This window comes from Protopterus annectens, chromosome 2.part0, assembly GCF_019279795.1.
Source record: "Protopterus annectens isolate FY-2018-M chromosome 2.part0, PAN1.0, whole genome shotgun sequence".
Taxonomy (NCBI): Eukaryota; Metazoa; Chordata; order Ceratodontiformes; family Protopteridae; genus Protopterus; species Protopterus annectens.
In genome coordinates, this window is record NC_056728.1 from 492,860,828 (window position 1) to 492,877,800 (window position 16,973).

Genomic DNA, 16,973 nt, shown 5'->3' on the forward strand with positions numbered 1-16,973 from the left:
ATGAGTTTGGATCTGATCTTCATATCTAACTCTGCTGCTGTTCTACTACTCGTGGAAACCACAAACTCTCAAGATCTTTCCTTACCTATAACACTGTAGTACCCCTCCTTCTCCAGATCTTGATTGCTACCATTCGGAACAGACTTGGTCGCTACAGCTCTTCGGAAAAGAGAAGTTCCTCTTTATTGTTGTTTTTCTAGTGTTTATCCTTCCTTTTCCCTTTGGTCTTACTGTTTGTTGGTTTCTTCAGTTACCATTGCTGGCAGTCTTTCTGCTTTTTCCATCTTTCTATTGTTTAAAAAAAAAATTCCTCTTCCTTTTCTTAGTGTTTAATATTGAAGAGTCTAGTTGGTGTGGTATTGCTGTAGAGATCTTGATGGATAAACCTCCTTGTTTTAATAAGATGTAAGAAATGTGGGCACAAGATTCCCCTATCTGACGCCCATGCATTGTGTGTATATTGCTTAGGACCTGAACATTTACAGGCTGACTTTCCTACATGTAAGTCGTTCAATCCAAGAACCCTTGTGGACCACAAAAACAAATTGATACTCAAAGACCTCATTCCATTGCCTGTGGAGAATCGGTTTCAGGATCTCATTCCTCTAAATTGGACAAGGAAGAGGCTAAAAAAGAGATCCTCAGAACAAGCTGGCTCATCTATCTTCTTTGGATTCAACTTTGAAACCAAGAAAGAAGATTAAGAACCCTTCGGATCCATCACACCACAAGTTGTTGAATCCTACTACTTCTGACACCAGGTCCGTTTCTTCATATCTGACTCCATTGGTGCCAAAATCATTATCCAGGACCAGAACTACATCATCCCTGGATCCAGTCCTGTTTCGGCTCCCATCACCCTTCCTTGAAGGATGTTCTCCCTCTTCTCATTCATCCAGAAGTCTCACAGAAGCAGACATAGATAGAATAATGAAGAAGATTCTTTTGACACAAATTCAAATGGGAGTTCTCCCAACCCCTACCCCAACAGGTCCTGAGGCCTTGATTTGTATGATCCACCTCTTTCTATTCCTACTCCAGTCTCTCCTTTGCTTTCAGAGCCTTTAGATCTGAGAGTCTGGATGCCTTCTGCTTCAGATCTGAAGACACTCATGTCTTTGGATCCAAAGTATTCTCTGATTGTAATGGCTCTGAGTGTGTCTGAATTGGAGGGCTCTCGCAGCCAAAGCTTTCTTGTTGGATCTGAGGGGTTAGAGTCAACTCCTAAGTTGCTGGAGCCATCTATTCCCCTAGGAGCCTCAGCATTTGATAGCTCTGCTCTGACTACTGCCTCTGGGTTAGTGTCTTCAGGTCAGAGGGAAGCGTCTGTCCAGAAGCTTGTCTTCTTGGCTGTGAAGGTGTCTTTCTCTCTGGGGCGTTCTGCTTTTGAGGTGGTATTGTGAGCATTCTTGTCTAGAGATCAGATGGCTCCTCCCCTCAGATCTCCCTTCTGGTTCTTAGATGTCTTTGTTTTCATGAGTCTCAGCATTCTGCTCCAAAGTGGCAGTCAGCCCAAAGTCTCCAGGTGACCCCACAGGACATCTTTAGCTCTTCTGATACTTCTCCAGGGCATCCCACAGAAGTAGTCCCTAGGAAGAGAAAGTGCAAGAGGAGGTACTTGGACTCCAGTCACAAGTCAGTCACGGAAGATACAGATTTCAGTGAAGGAGGGGGTGGGGGTCCCCAAGATCACCACTAGATGACGTCTCCTTTGGAGACATTTTAGAAATCCTGAAACAATGGGGTGGTTGATTCACTCACAACCCTTCTCAAGAGGAGGCTTTTGGTACTGGCCCATCTACCTCCTGGGTAACTCTGTCCACTGATGAGCTCATTGACTTGATCTCTGAGTGGGCGTGAAAGGAACCAGATTCTGTAGAACTAATCCCCAAGAGACCAGATAGCATCCTGGTACCACCCAAAGAAAGGGAATTTTGGAACAAAGGAGTACCAGTAGTTGCTATGGTCATGGCAGCGGCCACCATAAAAGAACTTGTGGAAAAGAGTTGTCTGTCCACCCCCTTAACAGAGAGTCTTGGGCATTGGACAGATTTGGGAAGCGAGTGTTTGCATCAGTGCACTTTGCACTCGGGTCCCTGAATTACTTGATGCACTTCACCAGATTGCTGAGGGACTTGATAAAGGAGCTCTCAAAAACCCTCTAAGAGACTAGTACTGCTGAGGCAGAGTCTTCTGTTGCTTCACAGTTAGCCATCCTTCTTCAGTCCATTTCAGATTCATCTATGAGGTTCCTTTCCCATGCAGTTGACGGAACCTCAAGAGCGGCAGGTTTAGACATTCCCATTAGGAGGCATGCCTGGATGCACCTGTGTGATTTTGCAGAGTCCTTCAAGTCATTCTTCGTCAGTGCTCCTTTTGACAGAAGTTTATTTGGCCCCAAGGTTAAAGAGACACACTCCAGGTGTGTGAGGGGAAGACTCTGTCTGCTGTTGGTGTATGTTTTTTGACTCCTCAAAGAACCTTTTTCAGGAATCAGCAAGGTGGTTGAAAGATGTTGTTACGGAAACCTCAGGGTCCTTTCCATGATACACATGGAGAAGGTTCTTCCCGAAGCAGAGAGAGGAACTACCAACAGAAGACACTGCCCATGAGGCACAGGAAGCCTGCAGAACCAAGGATCCAGAGATTTTCTCTGACAGGCTCTCTTAGCACTCCTGAAAGGAGGCCCAATTGTCCTACTCTGGAGGCAATCAGGAGTTGTTTATCCTTGCACCAGAGAGCCTGGCTAGAAATAACAAAAGACACTTGGGTGAAAAGAGTTATTTCCAGAGACTATATATATTCCCTTTTTCCTACCACTGCTGTTACATAACAAAATTCCTGACATTCCACTCAGTTAGAGGAAAGCGGCAGCTTTGGAAATACAAAAGTTGTTAGAAAAAACAGTCATCCAAGAGGTCCCCCAGACCAGAAAGGTTCGAGAAGTTAGTCAAGATTCTTTTAGTGCCAAAGAAAATGAGACTGGAGACCAATCTTGTATCTCCACATTCTGAGCAAGTCAGTTTAGCGTACCAAATTCCGGATGTTCACGGTTCAGTCCATTATGCATTTCCTGCTGAAGGTCGAATGGATGCACTGTATAGATTTGTAGGATGCATACTATGACATAAAAATAAATAGACGGTTCAAAAGATACCTACGCTTCTAGGTGGGAGCAAGTCACTACCAGAGCACTGCCCTTTGGTCTCACCACAGCCCCCAGGGTGTTTACCAAATGCATGCAGTGGTAGCAGCTTACTTTAGACTGCAGGGATTCTGAGTGTTTCCATACCTAGATGACTGGCTCCTTACCACTTCGACCAGGCATCTACTGATAGCAGCTCGAGGCTGTGTACTCCAGCCTTGTTCTAATCTGGGAACCACAATCAACCACAAGAAATCTCACCTTCAACCTTCAGTCTCTAGAATTCTTAGGAGCCAATTTCAACACAACGTCAGTGATGGCATATCTGCCCTTGCCGAGTGTTCAAACCATTTATTTCCAAGTCGGCAGAATAATTCAGAGTTCATTGCTACCAGCCCACAAGGTATTACAGACCATTGGGTCCATGTCAGCAGCAGTGGTTCTACTTCCACTAGCAAGGTACCATATGAGAATCTTGCAGCATTGGCAACCCAGTGGTCCATCTTGTATCAACCCTTGTCCACCAAGGTCAACATAACTTGGACTTGCAAGAGATTCCTTTGGTGGTGGATTCACTCAGATCAGCTTTTGCAAGGTCATCCATTCATTCTTCTTCAACCCAAGGCCATGGTGACCATGGAGGCTTCCCAGATTGGGTGGGGGAATTTCTTGGCGAAGACTGTTCAAGGTACATGGTCCCCCAAAGAGGCCAATTTGCATATCGGTACATGGTCCCCCAAAGAGGCCAATTTGCATATCAGTGCGCTGGAAATGAGAGCAGTACTCCTGGTGTTGCAGGCATTACAAGACTCTCCCTTCTGGGACCATTGCGAATCATATGGATAATATGTCTGTAGTATGGTACATCAGCAAACATGGAGGAACCAGATCGTACCCCTTGTGTCGAGAAGCTTTGAGTGTATGGCAGTGGGTGATATCTTCGAATCGATTTTTGACTGCAACGCATATACCAAGGAAATCCAGTGTCGAGGTAGTATAGTGGTTAGAGTCGCAGCTTTGCAGGCAGGTGTTCACGGTTTGAGTCCCAAGACAGGCAACTTATTTATATAAGCTCCGCGGCATGTCTGATAATTGCGTAACGTTGTAGTAGAAATAACTAGATAGGTAGGGGTTCAAATCGCAGTGCTGACAAGTGTGTGTGTGTGTATGTGTATGTGTGTGTGTGTGTGTGTGTGTGTGTGTGTGTGTGTATGTGTGTGTGTGTGTGTGTGTGTGTGTGTGTGTGTGTGTGTGTGCGCGCGTTTGGGTTGAGAATCATATTGTGTGTGGGTTATACCATTTTCCTCCGCACCACATACTCCAGGGACCTCAACCTCATTACCACAATCAACAGAACGTGCTGGAGGGACAGTTCATAACCCAGAGACTGGCCATGCCCTGGAATAGACTTCCCATCCATGTCAAGCAGAGCATCTCACAAGCCCTTTTCAAGAGAAATCTTGATGAGTGAATGGAAAATAGAAAGTTCACCCTGGGGATCACTCCAGTGGCTCTACTTGATAGAGGCACTGGGAACTAATTGTGGCATGATGCCAGGGCACTTCTATGGGCTAGGCTTGTAAAGGCTTTAGGTCCGTTGGCCTAGGACACACCCATGAACCTATGATAGCAGACAAATCGAGCAGGTCCATGTTACTACCTCACAAGTGGTCTCACAACACAGAAGTGGTAGAAATGATATTCCACCAATAGGGCCAGTCATGCTGCAACCTGTTTGCATCTCCCCTGAACAAGAAATGCAGCAGGTTCTTTGCCCTAATCCCTCCTCTGGGAGAATCACCAAGAAATGCTGTCTTTCATGACTGGTGCCCAGGTCTCCTCTGTGCTTATCCCCCAACCCTCTTAATTTTCAAATGTCTAAAGAAAGCATCTCAGTAGAAGAGCAAAGTCATCCTCATTGCTCCTTATTGGCCTGGATGTGTTTGGTTCCCCTTCCTTTGGTCTCATCTAGTTTACCCACCATAGATTCTGTATCCATTTCCAGACCTCCTGTCTTGCCCAACAGAAGTGACTTGTCCAGACATTTTGTGCCTCAAATTAACCGCATGATATTTCCAATTCCAATGATAGCCAGACAGCTAAAGCTGTCATCCCCAGTCCACCATATCCTTTTATCTTCTCACAAGGCTTCCACTAGGAAGATCTGCCAGACCAAATGGAAAAGATTTGCCCTTTGGGCGCAACTGCATGACATGGACCCCTTTTCAGCACCAGTACATAAGATCCTTGAGTTCCGGACTTCCATTTTCAGTAAGAGGGAATAATCCTTCAGTTAAGGTTCAGCTAGCTCCTATCTCCAATTTTCATATTGAAGTTGATAATTCTACCTTTAGCGTCTTCAAGTCTTTGCAAACCCTTTATGAAAGGAGCCTTTTTACTAACCCCGCCCCTTCAAGGACCCTACTCCACCTTGGTATCTTACCATAATGTTACAGGCCCTAACTCAGAGACATTTTGAACCTGCAGCAAAATATGTTATGATATCTGACTTGGAAAACAGTTTTTCTCATAGCCATAGCATCGGCTATAAGAGTGTCAGAACTGCAAGCCTTATCTTCTAAGCCTCCTTATTTAATTTTTCACTAGGACAGAGTGTCTTTAAGAACCAACCCTTCCTAAGGTGGCATCAGCATCTAACATTAATCAAGCCATTCATCTCCCAATATTCTTTCCAAATTTCTCTAACAATGGCAAATACACGTTGCACTTATTGGATGTTCATAGACAATTATGTTTCTATCTACAAAGATTTGAGAAATTTAGGAAATCTGACTAGTTTGTATCCTTTTCAGAAACCAAATTTGGTCAACCAGTTTCAAAAGTAAATTCACAACAATTGTTCTGAAGAAGTCCCTGCAGTGTGTGTTTGATGTGTCAATAAAGCTGCTATTGGTTCCAACCAGCTGTTGAGAAGTTTTTTGAATTTAGCTTGTGATTTGTGAATTTTGAAAAGTAACTTTATCAAGATGGATGACTGACTGTATTTCCTTTGTCTATAACAAGCTGGGTTTGGTCCTTCCTAAACATTTAACAGCCCATTCAGCCAAGTCCATAGCAACTTCGTCAGCCTTCCTATCCAGAACTTCCATGGACAATGTTTGTGCAGCTGCAACTTGGGCTAACCCTCATACTTTTATAACTCATTACAAATTGGATCTGGTGTTGAGGGGAAGAGCAGCCTTTGGCTCTGCAGTACACAGGAATATTCTTCCTTAGAGTTCGTCTGGGATTCAAGTAACTGAGGACTCTGTCCAATATGTTGAGGAATGAATGAAAATTGACAGCATCAGGTAAAGAAGTTATGTACTCGCCATAATGTTCTGTCTGTGTTGTTCATTTTCATTCTTCCTCAACTCCCCTCCCTCCAGCCCCCCCTACCATGTTTCTTTGATGACTTCCGGTAGAGTGGGAGGGTGCCTTATGAGCCAAGTTTCCTTTTCCTTTGAGCTCCAGGAAGTGATTTCCATACTATGTAAAATATAGCAATGTTTTACTGTAGGGAGCTGCAAACAAGATCTGGAGAAGGAAGGGGACTACCCGAACCCATATGTTGAGGAAGAATGAAAATGAACAACACAGATGGAACATTATGGTGAGTAGTTAACTTCTTTTTTCTTGTTGTTCAGTGGTACAAGGTTTGATTCCCTCCACTTCCATTGCCTAACTGTGTGACTGAGCAAGTCACATAACCAGACTTCACTCTCAGGCTGAAAAAGGAATTCAGTGGTCTACCCCAAAAAACGAATACAAATAAATTAATCAAAACATTCCCTGACGTACCCCTCATAAACTTTGTAGCAACCTCCTGACAAACATACTCCCTGAATTGAGGCAAATGTTACCAGGGGATGCATTGTTTTGGGTTGCGTATTTATGCTTAAAAAGGCTCTGGTAGTCATTAGCCTAGTATATACTTATGAGAAAAGCTCCTGTTTGAACCTGCTTCATTGGTAGACTTAAAATATTTATCTTAGTAGACATTTTTCTGGTGGTTGTTGCATCATCGTGTAGATAAACTTGAGAATTACATGCCTTGTTTGTTACAGCGCCATATTTGGTTTACCAAAGGAGCAGGATATCCTTGAGAACTAATCCATCCTTTGTCCCCAGGGTGGTATTCAAGAATAATATTAACCAGTTTAACCTTCCAGTGTTTCCAAATTTGTCCAACAAATGCGAGTATTTGCTGCTCACCTTAGACATCCACAGGCAGCTCAGATTTTACCTGCATAGAACCAGAAACCTAAGAAAGGACAATTAGTTGTTTGTCTCCTTTGCTTTACCAGCCTGGGCTCCAAAGTTTGGCTTTCAAACTGTATTTCCTTTGGTTTCTGTTCCAGCAATAAGGCTGTAAGTACAAAAAACCTAAGACCTATTACACAAGATATATGACAACTTCTATACCTGTTTTCAAGAATTTATCCATTGACAATATCTATGCAGCAGCCACATGGTCCACGCTTCACATGTTTTACAAACATTATACATTAGACATCATCTCTAGAACCAGAAATGCATTTGGAGCTTCATTTCTTAAAGGTATTGTATCATGATCCACCTGAGGTTTCAGGAAGCTTGGAATTTTGACCCATCTGTTTGATTAGACAGGCTGATGAAATAGAATACAAAAGTTATGTACTTATAAAGCTGAATCCTTTTGATGCAGGTCTGTCTGATATGACATCTCATCCTCCATCCTCTAACCTGTTGTCATCTTCTTTTGTTTTTCTGTATTCTATTGTTACTGTGATTCATGGGGTTACTAGGGAGCAAACAAAATCTGAAAAGGAGGTTCACAGGCATTATGGGAAAGTTTTGCAGGGGTTTGAGGCACTAGAGCATTAGCAATTGACCAAATCGATCAGAGGAGTGACTTGTTACCCATCTGTTGTATTAGAAGGACTCGAATGAAAGGCATCCAGCATCTTAGTAAATACATAACTTCTGTTTTTACATTACTGAATAAAAGAAAAGAAAAAATGAAAAATCTATAAGTAATTATGCAAGAGTACATGAACTAGGCAGTATGTACATGTGTTCATATATGTTTGTGTGTGTGAAAGATGCAGGTATTTTATGTGCATGGTTCAGATATAATGGTTGCTCTAAATTTCTTATTTTTCTCAGTATAAAATATACAGAATGCACTTTGAATCCAAGATCTGGTTAAAATTTCCTTATAGGTGATTACATTGCAAGACACACTGACTCCATGCTTACTATGGTGAATAAGAGCAGGGTTACAGTTAGTTGTTTATCAGGGGTCAAGATTGCTGACATATCAAGAGCCCCCAGCCCCCTCTCTTTCAGTATGTATGACTATGACATGATTGCAGTCCACATTAGAGTAAACAGTGTGGCATGAAATCCTAAGAAGGATATGCAGAAGGACTTTCTGGAACTTGGATAAGACTCTGCTTTTGAGTGGTGTCCTCCATTCACCAAGAATAATTTCTACAGTAAAAGAAAAGATAATTGGATTAACAATTGACTAAGTTACTGATGTTATTCCAGGGGATCCAGACTGCCTTTCCCTGGGACAAGATCAATAATCCTACTTGCCTTGTGAAGGATGGTCTACACTCAGCTTCATCATACCAGCCAAAGTCTTTGCTACCCCCATTATGCCTTTTTAGGTAGAGTTCATGTAAGGAACATCCCAACCTAGCCAAAAATGAAACTGTATATTCGATAACATCAAGGTGCCCCCCGTCAATACTAGGAGTCTTACAGAACTGCCATATTTGGAGACACATCCCTGGGTTAGCTGCCTATCACTTCTTTTAGCCTATTGGTAAAGGCAGAAGTGTATCAGTGTCTGTCAGAGATATCATCCCTAGTCATACCCATCATCATCATACCCAGTAACTCTCCCCTGTGAACTTATGAAACTCCTTCTTGCACTAGGTAAGTCAGACTTTCAATTTTATAGCATGTTAACAAGCCCCTTCCATGGCCCCGCAGGATCATGAGTATTTCCTGGCATTCCTCTCTATAAGAGCTTGTTCTTTAATCCCACTGACTTCATCTACTCCTCCTTTGATACACTTCCAACACTGGGTATGAATATTTCTTAGACTGGGTTAAGGAGAACTTCTTTGATCAAATTGTCTGTAGTGTAATCCCACCAGGGGCGGTAATATCATGGACCTAATTTTCACAAACTCAGCTCCAACGTATAATCCTACCCCTGGTTTATCCCTTGTTATTTAAGTTAGGCTACATGACCCTCAGAACATCCTCCCCAGGTAACCATCACCACCCTCTTCAGCAACTTGAAAAAAGCAAACCGTTTACAATTTTACAACAAAAATCTCTAAATTCACCCATGTTTTTTCCATCATGGACCTCAGATTTGCAGCCACCTATGCCAAGGATCTTTATGCTCGTTTAGACAAATCCGTTGAAAGGCAGTCCCCACTAGAACCAAATGCAGTGGCAAATTCAATAACAAATTACCCTGGTAGTGAGTAGATATAAACAAACTGTGGTAAGGAAGAAAGAAACTTCTTAGATTTTTATTCTGGATGCAAATCCTTCTTTTAAATACCTTTACTGAATTATCACTTGTGACGCAGGCAAACTTACATGTCTATAAAAGTAATCAAACCATACTTACAAGTTCACTTTTACAAACATAGCATCACATATATTGCTATGTATATCATACAATCTAAGTAACATTACATAAATTTAATTCCTGCCTTCTCTTAAACCTCATTCCTCCTCCAAAACATTTATCTGCATGTGTTGTCCCCGCAATTTCCATTTTTTTTTGCTATGTAATTTACTCCTATACTTTTCTAAAGATCTCACTTCCTGTTCTTTTATTTCTGTTACAATATAAACTGCTTAGATTATCTTGTAAGGCCAGAACCATTAATCACAAAGAGAATATGAAATGCCTTACCAAGAAATTGAGGGCAGCTGTTAAGACTAGCAAAGGATCCCATTTATGTAGGCTAGCTTGTGCGGCTAAGGGTAATTGTAAATCTTTCTTTAGCTACATTAGAAAACCAAGGAGTAATTCACATCACTGCACCAAATGTATCTATTATGTCACTACCCATTCCAACCTGAAAGACATTGCCAACATACTAGCAAGCAAGATTGCTGTGAGTTTCTCCCCTGAAACTACACATCCATGAATCACTTTCCCTCACCACCTTCTCAAAAGATCATCTCCGTACAGCACTCTCAATAACTATAGCACTTCTTCCATGGGTGGTCTAGTTAACAGTGTCAAACAGGCCCTCACTGATCACCATCTGTAAGTTGTTCAACCTAAGTCTTTCCTATGTTCCTGAATCATGGTGGACTGTGGTGGTGAAGTTCCTCAGTACGGGTGCTACACCACTGACCCAAATAACTACAAATCCAATAGCCTTGTTAGTAAAGCTGTAGAATACATCATCACTGCCTTTATAAACCATAACATTAAGAATTTCATGAGGCTCAAACCGTAACAATCCAGATTTAAGAGTAAGTGATGCCTATGCAAACTTCTGAACTTCTTTAAAGGGGACAATGGACAGTAGTTATTGTTCATGCTTTGTACTTGGATCTTTCAAAGGTGTTTGACAGCATACATGCCTGCCAGTTGGCTTAGAGAGTTAAGCTGTAAACGAGCCATTTCCTGTGGTCCAGTGATGCAAGGTTTGATTCCCTCAGCCTCCATTGCTTAACTGTGTGATTTTGAACAAATCACTTTAAAAAAAATAAATACAAAATAAAAATGCTTTTTATTTTGCTTTTTCATTTTATTGAGAATAGAACTTTAGAATAAAAAACAATCCCGTGAAAATTAAGCAGTTATGCTTATGCTCCCAAGAGGGCATCACAAAACTCAAGAAGTCAACCTATCAGATTTTAAATTTATTGTAGGAGCAATGGAAATATAATCATTAAGACCAGGAGAAACATTCATATTTAACAAGATCTGCCAACCTTTGTAAATGGTTCTCAGCCAGAATTTACTTTTAAATCAATAATCTAGCATTGACCTTTGACAGAAAGCAGAGTTGATTATATGGGTAGTTTTGGGAGCATGCCAAATGACCCATTTGTCACCGGTGCCATTTATTTTTGAGTTGGGCCTTATATGACTGTTAATCAGTGCTTACAGCTATTCTGTACAAGGGGAATTTTAATTGCAATACAAAAGGGGCTGTTTATGTGGCCCTTTGTTCAAACTGTCTTGCATCTTATGTGGGAAAGACCAGGAGGAAATTGGCCAAAGGATTAATGAACATGTGTTTTGTATTAAGAATGCTGATAAGAATGCTTTGTGTAAGCATCCATTACTCTATATGGATTATATATATATATATATATATATATATATATTTTTTTTTTATTTTTTTTATTTTAGAGAGGTTAAGCAGAAATGCTATGAGGCAGTGATTGGAAAATTCAGCTTTTAGCTAGAGAGCTGCATTGGCAGATCTTGTTAAATGCACATGTTTCTCCCTGTCTTAATGATTATATTTCCATTGTTCCTGTTTTAAAGTGAAATTTGATAGGTTGACGACTTAAGTTTTGTGACATCCTCTTAGGAGCATGAGCATATTTATTTCATTTTTGTTGGATTGTTTTTTTGTTCTGAAGAAGTTCATTCCCATTTAAATGAAAGCACTCAATAAAATACATTTTTGGGATTATATGTGAGTTTTGGTGTTTGCTTATTAGTTTGGATTTATACATAACTTCACTTCGCTTTTTTGGTTGGTTGCCTAATGGCCTTAAACATTCATCCCTTTATGGTAAGATGGATTGCAAACTGGCTCAAAGACAAATCTCATGTTCTTAGAACCAGTGATGCCTCCTCAGTTTAGGAAAAAGTGACCAGTGGCGTTACCCAGGGCTTGGTATTGGGCCCCCTCCTTTTTGGCATTATACTGACAACAAAGGTCTTTGGTTGGACTCTGTTAGAATAATTATAAAAAGATTGTGATTGTTAAATCAACCAGTGATACAAATACCCCTCAAATGGAACTAACTCTGGTTATTTATTGATGGCACCAAAAACAGTTAAAACTAAATGTTAAGAAATACAGAATTTAATTTTGAAAACAAAGTGCTACTTCCTACTGCATCTGTAGCACCCCACTCTGTGGGGTGTCTGTGATCAGGGATCTGGCACTTGCATCAGTGTGTCTCTTTCCTTTGATCACCATGTAGTACCCGTAGCCTGAAAGCCCTTCTGTAGCTCACAACTAATCACCAAGAGCATCTCTTTTAAAACCAAAGGAAAATGCAGAGGTTTCTAAAAAAGATCTCAGCCCTCAAAAATCTTAGCTGTCAAAAAAGACTGAACTCACTGTTTGTTCACTCCTTATCATGTAGGCTCTTGAGGGGAGACCTGTGTCTTGCTTTACTTGTTATTATCTTTGATGTGTTCTTCTTAATAAATCAAATAGTTTAGACACTGCTAGAACAAGAGATCTCAGGAAACAAAACTAAATGGAGAAGTAGGTTCATCACCCAGCACCTCCACTTGCTCTGGAATAGACTGCTCTAGCATGTCATGCATTGCATGGACATTTGGATAGGTACCCTGAAATACTCTGCATGGCTTGCAGGCCTTGCCATCCTTGAAAAGCTTGGTAGAGCTTTAAGGTGGTTCTTGGCAAGGTATGCATGGCCTCTGGTCTACTATCTTTGTTTTCCCTATGATTCCTGCAATTCCTTATTTGTGCCTGTGCCAGTGTTGTAGGGAGATAAAGCCCAGATTACAGATGGGATGACTTAAAATTTGACTAAGGACTTGAACATATGATTGCACAAGCAGAGAGAATGGGCCTACCTATCCTGCTGGAAGGAACGGTGGTTTTCAAAGGTGTAGCTAGCTGTTTTCGTGCGTGGTGCCTGATATGGCACACACATCCTCCTTGAGGAGCAAAGAAAAAGCTCCAATCCAACTTAAAGAGCATTAAAAAAGTAATCTTTTAAACTGTAGCAATCTGCTTGCTACATTTATAGCAAGTAGCTCCTGCAGTGTGTGCCACACACAGAGCACTAAAGCACTTTAGTTCTGACCACAAATGCAATGTTGCCAGGAATGCACTGAAGACCAGTTATTTCTTAACAGTTTGTGCCCAGGGTAGATGCCTCCTTTACCCCACATTAGCTACACTTCTGCTCTCATCTGGTTTGCGCTGACTCAAATGATAGGCCCCATCTTGAGAGTGTAAACTGATTGTGCAGTGGGGGGGGGGGGGGTGAGGACAATGTGGACATGGCTACCTCTTGAAGTACGGGAGGGTAGCACGTGTGCATGGACTGAGAGGGGAGAGCATAGGTGGCTCTTATTATTATGGGAGTGTCACATCACCACCAGGAGGAGGAAGTTTTAAGTTCATAAATTAAAAATGCTGTCATTGCTGGGATGCCAGCCTGAGCACAAAGCATCCGTCTGAATGACTGCCTCTTAGAGACTCGATGGCCAACAGGCAATGGGGTAAAAATGGTACAGTAAAAGAAAGTTCAGTTATTATATATGCTAATTTCCTTCTAATCTACCACACTGCATTTAGGGAGGTAGCAGTCTTGTTAAAGGATGATGTTTCATTGTTTCTTCTATTGAAAAGGGGAACACAACCATTTCTTTATATCTTATTACTACTCTTTCAAAATTAAGTCATACAAAATGTTTTAAACCTTTTTTTTTAATTTGTCATATGTAATAGACACTTGTGAACTATATCAAAGATAAAATAAACCACAAAATGGCATGCTATGTAAACTTAAAAATAATAAAAATGCCACACCAGTAATCCCAGCCAAACATTTAATCTGATGTTGTAAATCTTTATTCATTCCTTACTGTTAGGACTTCGGTTCCGTCCTCTGAACTGACATGGCCGTTTCCAAGCTTGCGCCAGCCAAAAGCTCTCAGCTAAGACCTACCCATCTCATAGTCTCTCCAGATCTCGTTTGCCGCGTTCCTCGTCAGATGTGCCTAGCCGTCTCTCTCAAAGTTAAGTGGAAATTTGTTATTTTTTGTGTAGTTTCTCTTCAAAAGTCGTCGTTTTTTAGTCAGTTTATCCTTTTCTTACTATCGCCTATAACCTGCTTCTATTTCCTACCCTTTACCTTTGGTAGTTAAATTTCTACCATTGTTGGTACTGTCCCTCTCTCCTGCCTTTGGTAGGCCTTCCTTTACCACTTGTGGTATTTTTAAATACCATCATTGGTATTCTCTCCTTTTCTTTACCTTGTTATAGTTGTTTCCTTTAGGATAGCCCTTTTTTGCCTGTACCATGTCAGACAAAATTAAGTTGGGGTTTAAACAGTGTGACAAGTGTGGGCATAAGATGCCCAACTCGGACGGCCACTCTCGATGCATTTACTGTTTTGGTGTGGACCATATAAATGCTGATTGTGATATTTATTGTGGTTGTAGCAGTCGCACTCTAGCAGAGCACAAAAACAAGCTAATTCTGAAAGGTTTAATCAAAACTCCTTTTTCGGAGGCTCTGTCTGGGTCAGAGGTCTCACTGCCTCCTGAGACCAAGAAACACAAGGAAAAATAGAGTCATTCGGTTCCTGCATCTCCGTCGGTTACGGAACTGAGTCAGCTCTGTGCTTCTCCAGCGCCCTCTGCGCAGACCTCTTCGGCACCAGGCCCTTTGTCTTCTCCCTTGGTGCCGTCTCTGATATTGACTCCGTTTTCGGTTCCAGCCTCTGCACCATTGGCTTCGGTGCCATCCTTGGTTCCGACACTGGCTTTCACAACCATACCTGCTTCAGCACCATCCCCGGCCGCGGTGGATAGCTTCTTTGGCTCCACAGACTATGACCTCTGTTCCTAAAGTCAAGTATCTCCCAAGAACCAGATACTCTCCAACGTATGACCATTTTTTAGGGCATCGGTTTAGCCCCTTCCTTGAAAGACCTGATTCTCCTTCAACAGCCTCCTTTAGATCCACCAGGAGTCTTTATGAACTAGATGTAGTGTGGGTTGTGGACCAGCTTCTGGCAGGTAGGGGATTGCCCACTCCAGCTAGACCTTCCATCCCTTTGGCTAGGAATCCTTCATAGCATATTGTCCTGTTTATCCTCCTCTGGCCTCTATCCAGGCCACAGAGATCTCAGTACCGATGTCCACCTCGGTGCATACTGTCTCAGCCCTGACTGCGGTGTTTTCCCTGTCTGCACCGACCACCCTTGCTGCATTGGCTTTGTTGGAGCTGGTTCACTTTCGGAGCAGTGTTTGGACTGTCGGCACCTTGGAACCTAGTCTGGCGCCATCTATGTCCACAGCTCCGACAGTCTCCAGTCCTCTCAGAGCTCCTAACCTGGAGGTGGGCTCCTCAGGGCAGGGTGTGACCCCGGTTCCAAGGTTGTCCTTCTCGGTTCTGGGCTCCCATCCCTCCTTGGGCAGGCCTGGTTTCCAGGTGCTGGAGAGGGTTCTTGCCTCCACAGGCTCGCAGTCAGCATCAATGACATCGGCACTAGAACCCCCCTCTAACATGCAGCTGTCCCAACCCCTGCTTCGGGATCCTGGGCATGGGAGCTGCAAGACCTCCCTTTGAAGGGAACCTTTTCTCCGGAGTCCTCCTCAGAAGATGCCGGGGAGCCACCTCGGAAGAAATGGTGTAAGAGGAAGCACATTGATTCCCCTGAGGAATCTGTCATGGAGGACACTGATTGCGATGAGGGGGAAAGGTCCCTATGGTCTTCCCCAGATGACATCTCATTTGGAGACATTCTCAAAATCCTCAAGCAGCGGGGAGACTGGAAGTTCTCTAACCCTTCTTCTGAGGAATCGGTGTTCTTGTAGGCCTTCCGTGCCCGGCCATCTACTTCCTGGGTGACCCCACCTGCGGATGAGTTTATTAAGCTGATTGTGCAGTGTGCCTGGAAGGCCCCAGACAACATAGAACCTGTCCCCCGGAGGCTGGACAAAATTCTATCCACCCCTGAAGACCAGCCCAACTGGTCCAAGCAGTTCACGGTTGATTCCATGGTCATGGCGGCGGCCACCAAGAGAGAACTGGCAGAAGATAGTTCCACTGTCCATCCTCCGAACAGGGAGTCTCGGGCCATGGACAGACTAGGGAAGCGGACATATGCTTCAGCGACCTTTGCCATTCGCTCGCTGAACTATCTGGCACACTTCACTCGCCTCCAAAGAGACCTAATCTCTGAAATGTCTTCCTCTTTGGCGGGGATACTGCCTGATGAGGTGTGTGACACTGTCGCCTCGCAGCTAGCTACCCTTGAATCTATCTCAAACTCCTCGATGTATTTCATATCTCACACCAGTGAGGGGGCAGCTCGAGCTGCCAAATCAGGCATTGACATGAGACTCGATGCTTGGATGCATTTGTGTGATTTTGCAGACCCTTTTAAATCTTCCTTCGTCATTGTGCCTGTCGACGAATCTGCACGTTTTGGTCCCAAAGTACTAGACACACTAGCCCGAAGTGAGAAAGATGGAAAGACCTTGTCTGCTGTTGGCATACGTTTTTCCACTCCCCCCCAGAGGTCCTACTCCAGGAACCAGAGGGGAGGAAAATTGTGGTTCAAAAAATCCCAAGGATCTTTTTGTGACACTTCTGGTGAGCAATCCCTTTGGGGCAGAGGGGGCAACTCATTTGGAATACGCCCCTTTCGGGGTAGAGGGGGTCCGCATAACCAGGGCACTAGAGATTCCTTCTCCGGCTGACCCTACCAGTGCTCCTGAGCAGCAGCCTGATTGCTTTCCTCTGGAAGCAGTTGGGGGTCGTTTTTCTCTGTACCTACCATCCTGGCAACTTATTACTATGGATGTCTGGGTGCAGAGAATAATACCCAGAGGCTA

At 42.9% G+C, this 16,973-nt stretch overlaps 1 protein-coding gene across 1 annotated transcript in view; it reads left to right on the forward strand.

Annotated features, from left to right (window-relative positions):
- The window catches only part of NAA35 (N-alpha-acetyltransferase 35, NatC auxiliary subunit), a gene marked incomplete in the record, with an annotated part of 1,521,359 nt that overhangs the window by 1,233,558 nt on the left and 270,828 nt on the right, over positions 1-16,973 (forward strand).